Genomic DNA, 10,907 nt, shown 5'->3' on the forward strand with positions numbered 1-10,907 from the left:
GAACGCGTCGGGCGCGCGCTAAATTTGAATTTGAAAATTAGAATTAGAATCATAGATAAATAAACAGACATTATAATCATAAATAATAAAAAAAATTAGAATCAACATTTAAATAAACAAACTAGCTGTAAGTGGAATTCTGTCTTAAGGCAATTAAGGCATCGTGCCTTAAGGCAAATTGCTGGAACTTCCCGTGCCAAAAATTATTATTTTTTTAAAAACGATTAACATTTTTGAAAAAATTTTACTTCGAAAAAATAAGATTTTTTAGAAATTTTAAATTGGACAAAAAATTACTTTTTTTGAAAAAAAAATTTTTTTTTAAAAAAAATTTTTAAACAATTTTTTTTGTAAAAATTTTTTTTTGGAAAAAATGTTATCTTCATTTTGACATATTTTGGAAGATCTGAACTTTTTTTCAAAGCAATCGTACTGCCTTAACTGCATAGAGACAAAATATAAAGCGCGTAAGCGCCGCGTCGCTGTCTAACGGAAAAACATTGGTACGGAACCCATAGGAATGTAAACAAAACTTATACTTATTGTTAAAATCTCAATAAAATATCTGATAATTTGATATGCATATGTCTAATGTCTAATGATTATTGTTGACCGCCAAATGTTATTTTTTTTAGTTTTTTTTACTAGATCTCCGAAACCGCTAGACCTATCTTCATGAAAATTTGATCAAATCTTCATCCTGTTAATACAAGTAAAATGTTTTTTGAATTATTCCAATCGGACGCTCCGTTCTCTTAAAAACTGAGTTACCGTTTTTGGCCCTTTTTGCCCCATATCTTCGGAATGGCTAGACCTGCCTTTGACAAAAACTAATCAGCACGTCTCCTTATCAATACGAATCGAATGTTTTTTGAATTATTCAAATTGCTTCATCCGTGTTCCCGAAATCGTCGACGAAAATTTGTATCCGAACACACACACATGGACGCACACACACACACACACACATACATCAATTTTCTCCAAGGTATGCCAACATATTCAGAAACCTCTGAAACGTGAAGATATATAAAAATTTTCATTTTCGATTTTTTTGCGATTACTTACCCTATGGAAAGTTAATTATAAATAAATCAATTTATCATCTCCAGAACATTAACAATCGTCATTTCATTTCGAATCAAATTCCAAAAAAAATAGTTGCCAAATTTACACAAAATTGAAAAAGTGCTCCCGCATAGTCACAGTCTAAACGCATTTGCAAATAATTCTTTGCGACATTTTCACTTATACTGTGCTCAGCTTGGCGGCATTTTCACATTTTTCAATAATTTTCACAAAATTGAAAAAGTGCTCCAGTACACAAACAGTCTAAACGCACTTGCGTAAACATTTCTACCAGAGTGGCGCTTAGACTGTGCTTAGCTTGGGTGATTTTTTGAATTTTTAGTCCAAAATTACAAAAAAAAATTTTTGAAAAAAAATTAGAAACAAAAAATTTTTTTTTCCAAAATCAATTGTTTTGTTGAAAAAAGCAGAAAGTTCTTTGAATCATTTAAATCGGACGCTTAGTTCTCTCAAAAACAGCCATTTTTTTTAAATTTAGCTCGGTATCTCCGAAACCTCTGGGCCTACCTTTGCCAAAAACTAATCAGCACATCTCCCTATCAATAGGAATCGAATGTTTTTTAAACCATTCAAATCGGTTGATCCGTTCTCTCAAAAACTCGCTTTCTATTATTTGCACTCTTTGCTCCATATCTCCGTAACGGCTGGACCTGCCTTTGCCAAAAACTAATCAGCACATCTCCCTATCGATAGGAATCGAATGTTTTTTAAACCATTCAAATCGGTTGATCCGTGCGCCCGAAAACGTGGACGAAAAAAAGCGGACATACAAAACACACACACACACACACACACACACACACACACACACACACATCCATTTTTTCTGAAGTATGCCAAAATGTTCAGAAACCTTCAAAACGTCGAGAAATGTAAAAATTTTTGATTTCGATTTTTGGACGATTACTATAACTTACCCTACGGGAAGTTAATAATAAATAATAATAATAATAATGAGAGTGAAAAGAAATCAGTGATATAATTATATATAACTATACATGTAAATTGTTTACATTTTACATATTTAAATAAATATAAATGTAATCTGAGTATACACTACTTATGCTTATTTAATATTAATAATATTTAGATATTCAATAATACTATCAATATCAAAAGAGTAATAGTGCTCTGTCATACATCGAACTAGTGGTGTATGGCATCATGCTGGAACTTCCCACACCAAAAATTAAAATTTTTAAAGTTTTTTGAAAATTGAACAAAAGAGATTTTCAAGAGTTTTGAAATTTTTTTAGATTCTTTATTTTCGAACTTTTATCTAAATAGTAAAAAAAAGTCAAATTGTTTAAAAAAAATCAAAATACTCGAATATCTCATTTTTACAAAAGATCTAAAAAAATTCAAAATTCTCGAAAATCTCATTTTTTCAAAGGTTCTAAAACGATTTTAAAGCTGTTTTAAAAATTTTAATTTAAAAAAAAATCTAATTTTTCAAAAAAGTCATATTGTTTTAAAAAAAATCAAAATTCTCGAAAATCGACGTATCGAAAATCTCATTTTTTTCAAAGTTTCTAAAAAAAATGTAAAATTTTTTTAAACATTTTAATTAAAAAAAAAATCTAATTTATCAAAAAAGTAAAATTACTTTAGAAAATTTCCTTTGAAAAAATGAGATTTTCGAGAATTTTGAAATTTTACCTTTGAAAAAAAAAATGAGATTTTCGAGAATTTTGAATATTTTTAAAACAATGACTTTTTTAGATTTTTATACATTAGATTTTTATTTAAATTAAAATTTTTGAAACAGCTTTAACATTTTTTTTACAACTTTTGAGAAAATGAGGTTTTCGAGCATTCAAAACAATGACTTTTTTGAAGAATTTGATTTTTTTTTTGTATTTAAAACTTTTTTCAAACAAATCGCGCTACGTTATCTGCACAAAAACGGAATATAGAAGCGCGTAATCGCTGCGTCGAAGTTTAACACATAAACATTATTATGCAAACCACAGAAACATAAACAAAATTTGTTCTTGTTAATAAAATCTCTATAAAATATCTGATAATTTGATGTGCATATGTCTAATCATCAATTTTAACCGCCAAATGGCGCTTTTAACGTTTTTTTTATATTGAATTTCCAAAATTGCTAGACCTGCACTTCCAAAAATTTAATCGGTCCTTCATCACGTCAATACAAATAAAATGTTTTTTGTATTATTCAAATCGAACGCTCCGTTCTCTTAAAAACTGAGTTACCGTTTTTGGCACTTTTTGCCCCATATCTTCGGAACTGCTTGACCTGCCTTTGAGGCAGGTAAAACGTAAATTTATTTGGTAAATATAATAATAATAAATTAAATATAATCATAGATGATAAAGAAAGGACTCTACTGACGACCAAATTATAATTAAAACTTAGAAAACAAAATAAGGACTCTACTGACGAGCAAATTGAATATCAACTTAGACGATGAAGAAAAGACTCTACTGACAAGCAAATTAAATATAGTCATAAAAGGTAAAAAAGGACTCTACTCACGAGCAAATTGAATTTTAACCTAAATTTAAGTAAAGGACTCTACTGACAAGCAAATTGGATATAAAAGTAAATGGCAAAAAGGACTCTACTGACGAGCAAAGAAATATCGACATAGTGAATAAAAAAGAACTCTACTGGCCTAATAAATAAAAGACAAAAATAGGACTCTACTGACGAGCAAATTAATAAATAACCTAGAAGATTAAAATAGGACTCTGAAATTTGACAATGATAAAAGGACTCTACTGACGAGCAAATTAATAAATAACCTAGAAGATTAAAATAGAACTCAGAAATTTGACAATGATAAAAGGACTCTACTGACGAGCAAATTAAGACTTTAAAAATTGTAAATTAAAACCTGAAACATTTGCTACATTTGGAGCACAATTCCAAATATTTATTTGTATTTTATATTTGGTTGTTTTGTTATTAGGTTGTCAAATATCTCCCTTCCGCTTTTTTGCTATTGGTTTATAATACAAAAAGGCGGAAGGGAGATATTTGACAACCTAATATTTAATTGTAAAATTGTGATTGTATATCTAATACATCTAAATACACGAGATATTTCCCTGTACCCCTCCTTACCCAACGATATTTTGTAATTTTTTGTCAAAACCTTTAATGGACGCCCCCTAAGTGCTCTTAGCTCCAATCTGATCTTTCTCCACCATTAATAAAACAAATCTCGCAAATCGAATCGAAATTTATCATTACCAAAATTAATAATAATTTAAAAAAAAACTCACGTCTTAATCCAAAACTTCCAGCAGCTTTAATTGTTTGTTACAACATCTCGCATTGAAATTTTGAAAATAAATAATTGTTTCATCCACCTCATCCATCAACGTCAAAAACAAAACCCAATCCCAGTCGGCGGCGTCCAATTTCTTTGTTTCTCGTAATTTAAAATAAATTCGCGTCATCAATTATTTCCCGATTTTTATTCACCAGTTTTTCTAGACTAGAATTCTGTGTCGTCTAAATTCCACCCGCGGAAAAAATGGTTGTGTAAACGATTTTTTTCATTAGTTTTGTATTAAAATTTGAAATGTCCGGAGCAAGAGGCACCCAGGTCACGGACAGAGCGCGATCGTCGAAATTGAAGAGGGACAAACACGTTTCGAGGAGCAATCAGATCGATGATGATTTTTTCCAAAACTATACTGTGGACACACGACAAGTAAGATAAAAGATAAAAGATAATTAACTAATGGTGTATGGCATCGTGCCTTAAGGCAAATTGCTGGAACTTTCCGTACCGTAATGAAATGTTCGAGAAATTTTAAACGTCTTCAAATATATTATTAAAACAAATATTGTAACTTTCATTATTTTTGCTATCTTTTTATATCTGAATAAATCAAATGTCATATCATAAATCATAAATCAATTTATCACCAGAACATTAACAATCTCTCCAGAACATTACAATATTATAGAACAAACGAAAGTATTTTCAAAACAATTACTACGTATCTACTTTAGTTTTTGAGTAATTTTGTCGAAGGTTTTCATGTACTTTTTACGCAATTATACATATCTTATCTTAAAACTTTTTAAGAAAACTTATCAATTTTAGTATTTGTTTTTATTATAGATATATTGAATTATAACATACTAAAATCACAACATTCTACAACAAACACAAATATTAAAAAAAAATTAAACTTTACTCCTCCCTTGTATCACATCAAAATACATACATATACTAGTATTTTACTCATAAAATTGTAAATAATTAAAAAAATTTCAAGAGGGCTTATCAATTTTAGTATTTGCTCTTATAGTAGATATATTAAAGTAAAATATACTAAAATTTCAACATTCTACAATAAACAATAGTATTTTTAAAAAATTACAACAGTATCTACTTTGGTTTATGAGTATTCTGGTCTAAGGCTTTCGTGTACTTTTTTCGTATAATTATAAATATCTTTAAAATTTTCAAGACAACCAATCAATTTTAATATTTGTTGTATCATTGTAGACATATTGATGTATAACATATTAAAATTACAACACTCTACAACAAACACAAAATTTATAAAAAAAATCTAAAACTTTATTCCTTCATCGTACATTTCATTTCGAATTCAATTTTAAAAAAAAAGTTGCCTAACTTACACAAAATTGAAAAAGTGCTCCCGGATAGTTACAGTCTAAATGCATTTGCAAATAATTCTGTACGACATTTTCACTTGTACTGTGCTTAGCTTGGCGGTATTTTCACATTTTTCAATAGTTTTCACAAAATTGGTAGAGTGCTCCAGTACATAAACAGTCTAAACGCACTTGGGTAAACATTTGTACCAGAGTGGCGCTTAGACTGTGCTTAGCCTGGGTCATTTTTTGAATTTAGAGTAGAGTCCTTCTTTATTTTCCAAGTAGCTGTTTAATTTTGCACGTCAGTAGAGTCCTTTTTTATTAGTTTTTGTTCAAATTTAATTTTGCTCGTCAGTAGAGTCCTTATTTATATTTGAGGTTCAAATTTAATTTGCTCGTCAGAAGAGTCCTTTTTCCCCCATGCTGCTAAGTAGTTTGTTCGCCAGTAGAGTCCTTTTTTATCTTCTAGCATTTAAATTGCTCGTCAGTAGAGTCCTTTTTTCCATGTTGCTATTTAGTTTGCTCGTCAGTAGAGTCCTTTTTTATCTTCTAGTATTTATATTGCTCGTCAGTGGAGTCCTTTTTTATATTTAAGATTCAAATTTAATTTTGCTCGTCAGTAGAGTCCTTTTTCTTCATGCTGTATTTAGTTTGCTCGTCAGTAGAGTCCTTTTTATCTTCTAGGTCAGCATTTAATGTGTTCGTCAGCAGAGTCCTTTTTTCTGATATGCTTGTATTTAATTTGCTCGTCAGTAGAGTCATTTTTTTTGGTATGCTTCTATTTCATTTTGCTCGTCAGTAGAGTCCTTTTTTATCTTATAGGTCATCATTTTATTTGTTTGTCAGTAGTTAATTTGTTCGTCAGTAGAGTCCTTTTTTCTGATATGCTCTATTTAAATTGCTCGTCAGTAGAGTCCTTTTTTCCATGTTACTATTAGTTTGCTCGTCAGTAGAGTCCTTTTTTATCTTCTAGCATTTAAATTGCTCGTCAGTAGAGTCCTTTTTTCTAGTATGCTACTATTTAATTTGCTCGTCAGTAGAGTTATCTAGATTGTTTTTGCCAGAAAATCCGATTTGATAATTTGACGTTTTTCAAATTATTCTGAATCGAAAGAAATCAAATTTGAAAAAAGTATGCGTATGTGTGTGTAAACTAATTTCATTATTCGGATTCTATTTAAAAAGACCTTTCAAATGATACCCCACATGTCATAAAAAAGATCCAAATTGAAATTTTAGAAGTAAAACTTCTTTAGACAACTCTGCTACAAATTCGTAAAAATTTTGTAGATAAATCACATAGTTAACTTTAGTATTTGCTACAAAAGTTTCACACCTCAATTATTTACAAAAACATAAATTTTGACATTCTAATATTTTTTGCAATACGTATGGCTACGTATATAAAGTTATTATTATAATATAATATTTTTTTGCTAAAATCGTTTTCTACTCATCGAGACCTTTCAAATGATACCCCACATGCCATAAAAGTAATAATCTAAAATTTTTGAAGTAAAACTTCTTTAGACTCTTTTGCTATAAGTTTGTAAAAAGTGTATATTTGGTGTATTACATCTTTTTATTTTCCACAAAATATTTTTGTAATTTTGGATTAAGAATTCAAAAAATTCTCCAGGCTAAGCACAGTCTAAGCGCCGCTCTGGTACAAATGTTTACCCAAGTGCGTTTAGACTGTTTATGTACTTGGAAGCACTTTTTAAATTTTGTGAGAAAACTATTGAAAAATGTGAAAATGCCGCCAAGCTAAGCACGGTATAAGTGAAAACGTCGCACAGAATTGTTTGCAAATGCGTTTAGACTGTGACTATACGGGAGCACTTTTTCAATTTTGTGTCAATTTTCAATTAGGCAACTACTTTTTTTTTGAGTTGAATTCGAAATGAAATGACGATTGTTGTTCTGAAAATAAATTGATTTATTTATGATTTACATTTGATTTGCTTAGATATAACAAACAAGATAGCAAAAATAATTAAAGTTACAGTATTTGTAATAATATGTTTGGAAACGTTTAAAATTTCTCGAATATTTTTTTACGGTACGGGAAGTTCCAGCAATTTGCCATAAGGCACGATGCCATACACCCAACTAGTAAAACTTTTCAGCATTGATTTTCTTTGCCAAAAATGTGTATTCATGATTAAAGATTTCCAAAATCGACATTTTTCACAAGTATCCATGTTTATAGTAACCATAAATTATACTACTTTTTCATTAAATTTGTAATTTTTATATACTTCCTTTTTTGGTATAACAATATTTAGACACTTTGGTTTTACAATATTTAGACACTTTAATAGATCCAACAAATTGCACTAAAACACTTATTAAAATTGTTGCTAAAACTAGCTTCATTTTTCCAAATTTTTTATTTTATTTTTCAAACTTTTAAATAAAAAAAAAATCAATTTAGGTAAAGTTAAATTTTGATTTTTGTTTAAAATCTGCACATTTATATATAAATCTAAATGATTTTTTATTTATTTATATTTGTTACTAAAATTTGATTTAAAAAAATGCATAATTTGTTTGAGATCATGAAGTAATATTTTCTTTGTAATATAAAATTTGTGATTTTATAATAGATTTATTGCTATTTATTTATTTATTAGGCAAGATTTTTTTCTTGTTGCAATTTGAGATTGAAAAATGTAATTTAATAATTTTTTCTATTTATTTTTTAAGCAACTATTTTTTTCTTGTTTTTTTTTTTTTTAATTGAATTCGAAATGAAATGACGATTGTTAATGTCCTGGAGATAAATTGATTTATGATTTATGATTTACATTTGATTTGCTCAAATATAACAAACAAGATAGCAAAAATAGTGAAAGTTACAACAGTATTTGTAATAATATATTTGAAAACGTTTAAAATTTCTCGAATATTACGGTACGGGAAGTTACAGCAATTTCTATCTATTTCTTCTAACTAGTTTCTATCTATTTCTCCCCAGCTATCGCCGACTAATCGAAAACCAGGAACACCAGACCCTCGATTCAGGCGCCGAGCATCTTCCTCTAGCCCAAAGAGCGAAGAATCGCACCAGCATCAGGAGATTATTAACCAGCAATCTAAGCAACTTTTACAAAAGAGTCATCCTCACACTGACTTTCAGCAGAGGGACAATGAAAAAATTCAATTTCAGCATAAACAGATGCAGGTAGGTTTTAAAAACCGTTTTTTTGGCGAAAATTATGGAATCCGAAAACCGGTTTTCTAGTGAAAAAAATCGGTTTTCACTGTATAAATGGAAAATGACAATTATAGCCAAATGTAAAAGATAGATGTAAGCGTTTTGATTCTTGAAATCATATCGGTTCAATAGCATTTGATATCTTATCAGTCGGCAATGGTTCCCAGAAATTGTATATATTAATTTAGATTTTTATACTAGTGTATATATTAATTTAAATCAGTGTGACTTCTTCTTGAAGAAGTAACTTCCTCTACTTAAATTTAAAAAAAAAAGAGTTTTAAACCTTAGAAGCCACAAATAAAAGAACAAAAAACTTAAAATTATTATATCAGGCTTTAAAAACAATTAAGCATAATTTGGTCGCAAGTATGAGAGTATTTTTTATTTCAGGAAATTTTGTGAGTAAACAAAGGATACCTCTAAGTAGCAATTCGATAGACGTTCTAAGTTTTTTTTAACTTTCCGTAGGACAAGTTATAGTAATCGCAAAAAAATCGAAAATGAAAATTTTTATATATCTTTACGTTTCAAAGGTTTCTGAATATTTTGGCATACCTTAGAAAAAATGGATGCGTAACGAAATATTCGAGGAATACTGAATGTTTTCAAATAGATTATTCTAATCTAATATTCATAAAAATTATATAAACTGAATTGCAAAGTTAAAATTATTTGTTTAAAGTATATTAGAACTATAGTCAGAATTACAAATAAATTCTGAATTATTTTCGATATACAAAAAAAAAATTTTTTTCTAAAAAAAAGTTGAAACAAAAACTTTTTTTTTCCAAAATCAAGTATTTTGTTAAGACAAGCAGAAAGTTCTTTGAATCATTTAAATCGGACGCTTAGTTCTCTCAAAAACTGCCATTTTTTACATATTTAGCTCCGTATCTTCAAAATGGCTGGGCCTGCCTTTGCGAAAAACTAATAAACACTTTTCCCAATCATTACTAATTGAATGTTCTTTGAATCATTCAAATCGGATACTCCGTTCTCTCAAAAATACGATTTCTATTTTCTGCACTCTTTGCTCCGTATCTCCGAAACGGCTGGACCTGCCTTTGCCAAAAACTAATCAGCTCTTTTCCGTATCAATAGGAATCGGATGTTTTTTGAACCATTCAAATCGGTTGATCCTTGCGCCCTAAAACGTAACTGGAAATTTGTATCCACACATACATACACACACACACATCCATTTTTTCTGAGGTATGTTCAGAAACCTTCAAAACGTCGAGAAATGTAAAAATTTTCAATTCCGATTTTCGGCCCATTACAATAACTTACCCTACGGGAAGTTAAAAAATCGATTTTTTTCAATTTCTACACTAGAATAACCCCTTAATTTAATGAATTTTTTTTCATTTAAAAATGTAATATTTTAATTTATTCGAAAACTTTCCTTTCACTATCATAAAAATATTTTCATTCTTATATGTGAAAATGATGCATGAATAACGAATAATCATCTTCAAATTTATTTAATCAAGACAAACTATTATTTTTTAGTTCTACTAATTAAAATTAAAATAATTTTGTTTACTATCTACAAAATTGAACAATGAATAAATTCAGTCAAATACTGCTCTAAATCACACTAAATTTGCGGATAAATTACAGAATATTCGAGCAAAAATTTATTTTCTATATATAAGGTTGTCAAATATCTCCCTTCCGCCTTTTTGTATTATAAACCAAGAGCAAAAAAGCGGAAGGGAGATATTTGACAACCTAATAAAATTCGAATACTGGTTAAAACCGGCTTTTTAGTAAAATTAAAATTCGAAAACCGGTTTTCTGAAATGTCGGTTTTTGTATAAACCCTAGATACAGGAGAATGAGCGAAGATGTCGAATGATTCCGCGACTTGATTTGAACAAATTGCAGACTGACGAGTCGACGATTTCGGGATCGGACGAGGTGAATCGGCATCATGTGACGCCTATTGAGGATTTCGACACATTCGACGGTAATAAAAGA

This window comes from Ctenocephalides felis, unplaced genomic scaffold (assembly GCF_003426905.1).
Source record: "Ctenocephalides felis isolate EL2017-DRISC unplaced genomic scaffold, ASM342690v1 CF-g0.4_SCAFFOLD_03571, whole genome shotgun sequence".
NCBI lineage: Eukaryota > Metazoa > Arthropoda > Insecta > Siphonaptera > Pulicidae > Ctenocephalides > Ctenocephalides felis.